Source organism: Rhinoderma darwinii, chromosome 8 (genome assembly GCF_050947455.1).
Source record: "Rhinoderma darwinii isolate aRhiDar2 chromosome 8, aRhiDar2.hap1, whole genome shotgun sequence".
In the NCBI taxonomy this organism is placed as follows: domain Eukaryota; kingdom Metazoa; phylum Chordata; class Amphibia; order Anura; family Rhinodermatidae; genus Rhinoderma; species Rhinoderma darwinii.
In genome coordinates, this window is record NC_134694.1 from 14,265,307 (window position 1) to 14,274,962 (window position 9,656).

At 44.3% G+C, this 9,656-nt stretch overlaps 1 long non-coding RNA gene across 1 annotated transcript; it reads left to right on the top strand.

The window, feature by feature from the left end:
- The first annotated feature begins 4,108 nt into the window (after positions 1–4,108).
- LOC142659259 (uncharacterized) lies at positions 4,109–7,972 on the top strand. Its single transcript, XR_012850295.1, has 3 exons — positions 4,109–4,284; positions 5,396–5,475; positions 7,805–7,972. It is a non-coding gene; the product is annotated as an uncharacterized LOC142659259 (long non-coding RNA).
- The last annotated feature ends 1,684 nt before the right edge of the window (positions 7,973–9,656 follow it).

Genomic DNA, 9,656 nt, shown 5'->3' on the forward strand with positions numbered 1-9,656 from the left:
TAGGGTATGTTCACACACACTAATTACGGACGTAATTCGGGTGTTTTACGCCTGGCATTATGTCCGAAATTACGGCTTGAATGCGTTGACAAACATCTGCCCATTGAAAGCAATGGGCTGACGTTTGTCTGTTCACACGAGGCGTATATTTACGCGCCGCTGTCAAACGACGGCGCGTAAATAGACGCCCGCGTCAAAGAAGTGACCTGTCACTTCTTGGGACGTAATTGGAGCCGTTATTCATTGACTCGAATGAAAAGCAGCGCCAATTACGTCCGTAATGGACGCGGCGTTCAAGCGCCTGCACATGCCGTTACGGCTGAAATTACGAGGCTGTTTTCTTCTGAAAACAGCTCCGTAATTTCAGACGTAATTGCAGTTATCGTGTGCACATACCCTAATGGTTATACCTTACAATCCCATAATAGCAGCGCCTTCATCTAGCAGTAAAAACATGAACTATAACTGTAATGATTGAGAAATAAAACCCCAGATGTGCTGTAGACTACGCTGCCAGCTTCACAGCGTCTACCGGAAAGTGAGAAAATCTTGTAAACTTGATAATAGTAAAGAATTAGAAGCCAGAAACGCTGTAAATATTGATATAATCAAATATTGCGAGGAGCCACTAAAACATGAGACAAGCAGATCTCTAGCCGTACATTACAATGTATAGTCACAAATAATAAATGCAATAAAATCAGTAGAACCGCTCACAAAACCTGTCACATTGGGGACTGTGCACAAAAAAATTAATTGTTAGAGGACCCCCTTCCCCTGAAAATAAGATGAGTATTGCTGGAACCACCAGCAATCGGTAACTCATGGGAGTCTGGCAGTAGGTGTTCAATTTTCATGCAGTGCCCCCACAGGAGAAATTAAGTATTACATTGTGCCCATTAATTCCAATGGACTTTTCATTGGCTTGGAGGATCCTCCAGAGAGAAACACTCTTTGTAGTATCTCCATCCTTTTAATGGATGTTATGAACGAAGGGCTCCCCTTTATTAACTAAGAATACCCTAATAGGGGAATTTGAAAATGGGCAAGCCATTCTGAGCAATGGCTCCACAGCAACACAATGCCACTCATGAGTCATCAACTGTAATGCACTGACCCTGAGATGCAGGTGCCCTTCTCCACAGCAAAGGAGTATGAAGGCTTTCCTAGAGCAAAGATTGTTTACTGCCCTAGCGTGTTGGCGCCGCCGGCCTTAAAACACTCATGATCAAGACCTGCCAGCCACCACCTAGCTATGCGATTGCCCATAGACATGATCCCTGCATGTTAGCGTGTGATTTTTTTCACCGAACTTGGATTGCTATATGTTATATTGTTGCCTTGGATGTCACATATTATTGCATATATCAGGCAGCATGACCTATGGGATGCATAGTAGTAAGTCTTCCTTAAAGGGGTTGTCTGCTTTGAACAATACCTTTTTGTTAGAAGTGTCCCCTGATTATAAGATGATCATGGAGTGCTAAAACTCCCAGTGATCAACTGTAATCTGGGGGAATCTGTCAGCAAGGGTTCATTTCCCTGCAGCGCCACCACAGGGGAAATTAAGCATTACACAGTTCTCACTGAAATCAGTGGGCTGTCCCTTGCTCCGGAGCAAAAGACGCTCTTTGTAGCTGCTTTCTGATGTGACTAATAGGGTCCTGAATTGGGTACCCCCTATTAACTCATTATTGGTGAGGGGTAGGATTGGTGTTATACGAGTCGTGGTTGCAGTTAATCTATGCAGGCAATCTGTATTCAGAGAGAAGATCTGTCCTCTGTTCCCTAGCTCGGCATCCTGTGTGACAGATCACAGTGAGGCTTGACACGCATGGGGGAGTGGGGAATATCAGTGACAAGTTGTGCCAGTCAAGAGAGGGTTGGTCCTCCAGCCTGGAGGTCATGTGATCCGAGAGGGAGCCATGTGCTGATTGTAATTAGCTGTTTTGGGTGATCATAGGCGGCCATCCTTACAGCTTGTGACACATCTAACATACACTGGAGGGAGATGTGCAGCCGTGTGCTGTGTGCATGCACTGTCCAGGTCACAGAGCAGTGGAATAGCAAATCAGGTATAGGGGACGTATCAGGGCATTCAATTCTAAAAACGCTCTGCGGAAGGAAATCACAAATCAAGACTGATTTATTATTTTTCTTTTACATCATGGATGTAAAAACATTTTTAGCTCTTTTTATACAATTGGACTGAATTCACACGGGACAGAATTGTTGCAGATTTTTTGGGTAGCATTTCCACTGCAATTACTCAAGTGCGTATTTTGTTGCGGATTTCACCTCTTCTAAATTGAAAAGGCTGAAATCGGCACTGAATATCCAGAACAGAATGAGCATAAGAAGCTGCAGTATTCTCTGATTTTCCATCCGGAAAAATGCTCAGCAGCATGTGGATGATTTCGCACCGAAAACCCGCAGCGTTTACATCTTGTGTGAATCCAGCCTTGTATTTCAAGTGCTGTAAATCCGCTCATTGGACAGATCCGGCGTAGGAGTCACAGGAGAAGATTGAAGAGACTTCATAAAAAAAATTTCCAGACTTCTGCGCTATTAAAATAATGGTACAAGTAGCATTCATAGGTGATAATATGTTGTAGGATTTATTAATACTGATTAAGATTGCAAGTCTAAGGCTGAGTTCACATGGGGCGGATACCCTGCGTAAAAGCAAGTTTCATCCCAGGAGACCGCTGCAGCCTGTGATTGGCTGCAACGGTCACATGGGATGAAACGTCATCCCAGGAGGCCGGCCTGGAAGAAGAAACTCAGACTGCTGGGTAAGTATAAGGCCTCATGCACACGGCCGTGCTCCATTTATGGGTTGCCTGCCATCTTGGATCCTTCTTCCCCTCTGATGTGGTTCCCCTAATGCAGACTACATTTCCCATGATGCTTCTGGCTTTGGGGCGGAATCACCACTCACTGCACTTGCTCTGCTGAGTCCTGTCTAAGTGCAGCAAGTGAAAGATCAGTGACATAGAACTTCTGTCCTCACACTGCAGTCTCAATGTATTACTTTGTGATGTAGCTTCAGCCTGTCTCCCCTGCCTCCTGCTAGTGATAGATTTCTCCATGTCAGTCCTTACAAGCAGGAGACATTGGGGAGCACAGAAATACACTGGACTCTGCACACTGCAGTCACAGATAGTATAGAGAGTTTTATAACACTGCAGCTAATCGTTGTATTTACTCCCCTATTATATCACTGCACTCCTACTCCCTAAGGCCTCATGCACACGAACGTAAAAACGCCCGTAATGCTTACGGGAAGGTGCCCGTGCCGTTGAAAAATATAGAACATGTCCTATTTCAGGCTGTAATAACGGCACGGGCAGGCCCATAGAAGTCTATGGGGCTCCCGTAATTATGGGTGGCTACGTGTGTGCACCCGTAATTACGGGAGCGTTGCTAGACGACGTCAGGGGATAGTCACTGTCCAGGGTGCTGAAAGAGTTAACTGATCGGCAGTAACTCTTTCAGCACCTGGGTAGTGACTACCGCTGGAGTTAATAGTATTAAAAGTTAACTTACCCAGAACTCTTCTTCTTCTTCCTCCAGTCCGGCCTCCCGGGATGACGTTTCATCCCATGTGACCGCTGCAGCCAATCACAGGCTGCAGCGGTCACATGGACTACCGCGTCATCCAGGGAGGTCGGACTGGATGTCAAAAGAGGGACGCGTCACCAAGACAACGGCCGGGGTACGTATGAACTTCTTTTTACTTTCAAACGCTGTGGAAACTCTGCCCGAAAGGGCTGCCCCTTCTCTCTATCCTAATAGAGAGAAGGGGCTGCCGATTAGTGCAGAGAAAATGGGTCCGTAAATACGGGTGGAATACGGGTGACACCGGACCCGTATTTACAAGCACGGGTCCGTAAATACTGGTGGAATACGGGTCGAATACGTGTGACACCGGACCCGTATTTACGGGAGGAAAAAAATACGTTCGTGTGCATGAGGCCTTAGATAGGGCAGAAAAAATCTCATCAGCAGCACTATATGCATGGAGGGACAAGAGGGTGGAGCTGGGAGGGGAGGAGTCTCAGAGCTGCCAGGAGGGATTTGATTGGTGTTGATGTATATTCTTGTAGTTCACAGCAAGTCATCTACACAGGGGGGAGGGACCTCCTGTCTACACATGAGAACGTGGTGTATTCTGGTGGTCAGACTGAGATCACATGACACAGCTGCCCATAATATAGGGCTCAAAATACACAGATGGAACTGAGCTGGGAAGAAACAAGTGATACTGCTGGAATATTGCTGGTGAGTTAGCATGAGATATTCAAAGAAAAAATGAGCTGGAGACTGCACGGGGTGCTGTACTAGAGCGAACAGAATATTTCCATAATACGGCCCCATACAGTGGCACACAGAGCGCCAACGACTCTGCAGTACAGTGTGCACCTTCATACAGTCTCTCTACACACAGACAAACAAGACTGGTGCAAGGGGAAAGTGAAGCTGTTGTCCATAGCAACCAAACAGATTCCAGCTCTCGTTTCTCTGGTCCTTTGGAAAATGAAAGCTGTGACCTGATTGGTTGCTATGGAAAACTACTCCACTTTTCCCTTGCACCAATTTAGAAAAATCTCTCATGTCGTTACAATTTGCGACTGTGGGATACAAGGGGCAAAATAAAGCACCCCAAAATCCATAGCAGCCCCCCAACAGTCATGTAATCACTACACAAATATATTATATAGTAAAATGGACTCTTATCTCGGTACTGTACAAGCCTGTACTGCACCTTCATAACACTGCTGTTCCCATATGTAGCAGAGGGCATTTGTGTCACCACAGGCACCAAGGACTGGGTGCAACTACACCACCTATAGTTATACCAGTGGTGGGATACGTCTATGGAGAACTATATATTTACCTCGTCCATAGATTTATATAAGGAGCCCGTGACCGTTAGGCCATGTTCACACTGCGTATTTTGGAGCGTAAGACGCTCGTATTACACTCTGAAATAAACTTGCTTTTTCAGCCTGAACATAGCCGTGTGAACATAGCCTTATTGCCCGGGGCCTAGTCCATGCTCCTTTATTTGGACCTGATAAACTCATAGATGGGAGTAACCCCATTGTGATTCCTCTATTAGATAAAGCTGAGCGCATGGACCTGGAGGACTACAATCTCCATTAAGAACAATGGATGTTAGATGTCGTTGTAAAGCCTGGCAGCAGCTTCTGCCACTGACAACGGCTGGTTGAGGGTATTGGGGGCCAGCAAGCTGAAATGGAGGGGTTCAAACTAGACGGCCCCTTTAATACTGGCTTATTGGGGATATGGTGGTAATACTAAATTATTGGAATAGGCAAAGGAAATGTGGACATGGGCTGTTCAGTGTTTTCATTGACTACCTGCCCAGATACTGAACACTATTCCAAATATCAAGCCAATGAGTCCTGCTATCCCAGAGTTACGCAGACGTGGAGCATCTACATAGGGGTAAGTTGTCTTTTACATTTGTTTAATATGTTTTATAGTAAAAGATTAACCCCCAGACCCATATAAATATATCATTTGTATTGTTTTAGGTCAAGTTTACACGTAGGGGATTTGCGGTGCGAAGTACTGTACAATACATATGTATGGGGTCTTCAAAATCCCATCCGCATGTAAGGGAAAAACATCCATGCGGAATTGAGGTCATGTTTCACGTTTTCAAATCCGCAGCATGCCGATTAATACAAGTGGATTTTGCTGCAGGAATGCAGCGAAATTCGGCGCGGATTTGTTCTGCTATTTGTGGATGTACCGAAAATCCAAAATTCAATATTCTAGAAAGTCTGATAATCTAATTCTTGTTTTCAGGACCGCAATATAATGTGGATTTTTTTTTTTTTTTTTTAAAGCTATGAGCAAGAAACTGAGCATTACAAACTGGGAAGGTCGCATTCACACAAGCGGAATTTTTTCTTTGTTCCCGTATTACGGAGGCCACAAACAAACCTTGAGCAGCTGAGTAAAATGAAAGTTGGAGCCCAATCGGCTCCTATGGTCCCCTAACTCAGGTACTGATGAACCGCAGGAGGTCCGGGTGTTGTGTCCGTAATACAGGAAGAAAAAAAGCAGCCTGCGTCCGCCTCACCAGGTGGGTCAGGAAACACCCGTTCCTAGGTTGGTTTGGGTCCCTACTCTGGGACTTGCATTTGTGGCATAACTAGTTGATGTGCTATAAATAAAATCATGGCATGTTCTGTCGGATTCTGTATTAATATGGAGGTACTCTATCCTAGACGCAGTGCTTATCTCCATAAATATATGTAATAGGAGGCTATACAGGGGAACAGCACATGGGGCGCCTACTGCTCCATAGTGCTGAATGGTAGGGACTCCATGTGCTGCTCTTCAGGCTCAGTATCCACCTCTGCCATTAGCACTTCTGGTACTGACATTATATTAGTGAATTGTTATTTAAGCGATTTTGCTTAATGTCAATGAAAGCAACGTTTTTTTTTGTTTTTTTTTGAGAGAAGAAAACCAAAGAAAATCTTCTCCCGGCAGTGTCGTGGAGAGATGGGGTTCTGTGATGTTCCAGTTTTTCTTCTCTAATTGGTATTTTAGGGAGGTTTAGGTTGTTCAATACCCGCATTTTTTCTAAAATACGCACTTCGGTTAAGGACGCACAAGGAGGATATGTTGCGGAAAAGTACACAGCGCATTCGTCCTGGAACTCGCAGGGAATTAAGCCTGAAAAATGTTCAGGCGGAATCTCCGCTGCGTGAACATTGCTAGGGGGGAAAAAACTTTAACTCTGGCAAAGTCAGAGCAACGCGTCCCTCCGGTCTTGGTGCAGCCCGGCCCCCTGGAATGATGCTCCAGTCCTTGTGATTGGCTGCAGCAGTCACTTGGGATGAAAAGTTATCCAAGGAGGCCGGGCTGAACAGAGGAATGATTTGCTATTACAACACGCATGGAGGTGTTATTAACTGTTAGGGTATGTTCACACGCACTTTTTACGTTTTTACATTTTACACCTCGAATTACGCCTGAAAAAACGGCTCCATTACGCCTACAAACATCTGCCCATTGCTTTCAATGGGTTTTACGATGTTCTGTTCCCACGAGCTGTTATTTTACGCGTCTGTCAAAAAGACGCCCGCGAAAAAGAACTGCTTGTCACTTCTTGGGACGATTTCGGAGCCATTTTTCATTGACTCCATTGAAAAACAGCTCCAATAACATCCGTAAAATGCGATGTGCTACAAAAACGTCTGAAAATCAGGAGCTGTTTTCGCCTGAAAACCGCTCAGTATTTTCAGACCTATTTTGCTAAGCATGTGAACATACCCTCATTCGTCTTGAACCCCCCAAAAAAAAATAATATATATATATATATATATATATATATATATATTACACAAATTTTTTTTTTTCCTGATCTACAGTTTTTGCGGCACAATCGCATCTTCTCCAACTTAAAATTGCAACATTTGCTATTCGTTGCAGGTTTTACCTTCCCATTGAATTCAATCGGGGAAATCTGCAACAAAAGAGTAATGTCTCCGCAGCGTAAATTGACATGCAGCGGATTAACAAAAAATGCACCGCCAGTCGACACGTTTCTCTGCAGATTTTTTTCTGCGGTGTATGTATGAGATTTGTTGAAATCTCATCCACTCTGCTGGTGCTGTAATATGCTGCGGATTTTCCGCAATAACATCCGTTGCGAAAAATCCATCGTGTTTACGCTGCCTGTGAATATACCCATAATGTGTAATATATATATATTTCAGGTTTGGTTTTTTATGGATTTTTGTATTTGGGGCTGCAGATCCTTTACCAGCAACACACATGGGTCCAATTCTGCCATCTCTTATGAGAAAAGGAAAAGTCTGGAGGATTTCATAAAGTTTCCAAGATGCCAGAAAACCTCTGTGGGATCATTGGAAGCAATTCTCATTTCCTCCATACGTGGCCTGATCTTATATTGTCATGCTAAAGAAAAGCTAATATTGTGTAAAATAAAAACAAAAAAGTTAGTACGGCTGATCATACGTAGCGCTGTCAGCCCCAATTACAAGCAGGTTCAGCTCTAGTGAATGCTCATGTTATGGCTGTGAAGGAGGGAGGGGAGATAAGCAGCTAGAAATCACTGGCGACACTTATCACTAAGAAGAACAACGGAACAAAAGAGAATCGGCAGGAAAAAAACTCCAACAAAAATGACCGGATCAGACAACTCTTGTATTGGCAGCTGGAGAAGAGGGCCACAAGACTGCTCGGCCGGTCAGGATATAGCAATGTTGCATCCAGGAGTGGTCCATACCGTTGGCTAAAGTTGGCCATACGTTCGTGATATGAGAAAGCCGAGAATATTGTTCACGGTCGGTCTGTAACGGTCGTCCATTTGGATGGCAGCGCCATAAATTAGAACAGCAAATCACTGGTTGATCTCTACCTTGATCTGCGGTCTGGGCTACTATTGGTGGGATGCAGATCTGTCCTTTCCATGGACTGCCCATGACGACAGAAAAAATCGAACCCTAAAAATCAACTTCTCCATAGATTTTGGTCGGCGTCCATTACACTCGTTTGTATTCCGAATAGGCGCCAACCGTCTTTTTTGTTTATGGCCATCTTAAGTGAGTGGGTGCAGGGTGAACTGGGCATGAGCTGAGTAGAACTTAAATAACGGAAAGGTGCTGCCATTGAGGGTGCGGATGACTAATGTGGCCATGTAACCCCTCTAAGAAATAACGTCCGGGAGAAACATATAGTATGTAGTGACAAATTTCCCATACTGAGATATTCTGGTGTCACTGTCATGATTTCTGTGCAGGTCTCTTATGACAGGCACAGTACCCCCAAAAGACAGTTGCAGTGCCTCCACAAAGATATCCACAGGGCCAGCACTACAGTGCCCCCATAACACAGCGAACCATAGATTGTATTCAACAGCACAGCAAATACAGCGAGGAGCGGTTATAAGTTTAGTGTCCCTTTAAATGCCACTTTAATGCTGGTGTTTCTTGAAATTAGATTGTAAGCCCTCCTCGTTTCCTCCTCTTACAGCGATGCTGCCTTAGACTTTAGGCTTCCTGTCCCTTTTAAATCTGTTTAACCACAAAGAACATAATCTTTGCACAAAACGAAGGGTGGCATCAAATAGGCACGAAAATGTGCACGAAAAGCCGTGCACAAAAAGGAAAGCGTCTCTCTGCACACTGGGGAACACATTTAAAGGGTGCATCACTCCACAGGAAGAGCTCCTTACAATGTAAGACCTGCCCTTATGTATATGACTCGTTCTATCTTTAGATTTTAATAGCAAGCCCAGAGGAACAGCATGAAGCTCCGACTCTATCCCATGACTATTCAGTGTAGCCAATCATTTGATTTACAAAAGAATCTCATTTATCACTTTGAAACGAACACAGACCATGTTTTCCCATTAGTTGTACAGTAAAGAATATGCTGCGCTAAGACTGACTGAAGAGGATAAAATCTGGTAATCCATGGGTTAAAGGGGTCGTCCAGTTTCAGAAATTTTTTGTATAATTAATTTCCACAGTTTTCCAATATACTTTCTGTATTAATGCCTAACGGTTTTAAAGATCTCTGCTTGCTGTTATTCAGGAGGATCATTGATTGTTTACTTCCAGTGGATACAATTCTGCCCATGG